Raw genomic sequence first — 1,023 nt, forward strand, 5'->3', positions numbered from 1 at the left:
AAAAAATTCGAGCAAACGACCTGAATTTTGGGCAAAAATGACTTCGCGTGCAAGACGCATAAAAGATGATTAAAAACAACTATCCATATATGTACTACATAACGTCGAAACTGTCTAACCCTTTAGCCAATCACGTTCCAAAAATAAAATTCGCTGAAGGTAACAGAGCACCAACGCAAGTCAATTTGTTTACTGCGATCTTTTTACGTATTATCCTTAACAAAAATTGTCTGAAAACATCAAAAATTAGTAAAAATTAAAAAAATAAATAAATTTCACCCACTTTTCTTGACAAATAGTTTGAACGAATATTACCAAAATAGTGTCCGTGTCCGGTCATTGGAACGTACTTATGTCCGGTTATAGGAATAAGTTTTGTATGAAAGTATTAATGAAAACGTTGTGTTCATCAAATTTTCCCTGTTATGGGAGGCGTCCGGTTATGAGGAATGTCCGTAATGGGGAATTTCACTGTTTATGAAAAAATGAATTTAGCGTTGGCAGGCTCACATTGGCTGCGGGGCCTATTTTGAAGGCGATAATGAAGAATTGTATTCCAATACGTGAAAATTATTTTCAGTACGAGTCAAGTTTAAGCAGACATATAAGGTTTAGGATATATTATTTATTTATTAAATGAAAATAATAAAACAATTATTATCTTACAGAGTAAAACGCACTAGCTGCCATGGCTTACGGCTTTGATTTAGGATATAAATTCATCAGAAAGGCTGCTTTGCAGAAACACTTAAAACACTTGTATTACTAATAATTGTTCAAGATATATGTTCATAGGACACTAGAAGAAATGTCGATCGGAAATGCAGGAAAGACGATAAGTAAAAATTGGTTTTGAAGGAACTCTGACTTGTCATAATTTAGTAACTTAGTTAGTTTTTAGAATAATTGTATTAAGAAGGAATTGTATAAAGAAACTGAAGCATAAATCGGAAAACACCATATCTGCACATTATAGTTACTACGAAAAGACTTTTTTCGACTACCCATCATTTCTGCTTTCGT

The sequence above is a fragment of the Bactrocera tryoni genome, chromosome 4 (assembly GCF_016617805.1).
Source record: "Bactrocera tryoni isolate S06 chromosome 4, CSIRO_BtryS06_freeze2, whole genome shotgun sequence".
NCBI lineage: Eukaryota > Metazoa > Arthropoda > Insecta > Diptera > Tephritidae > Bactrocera > Bactrocera tryoni.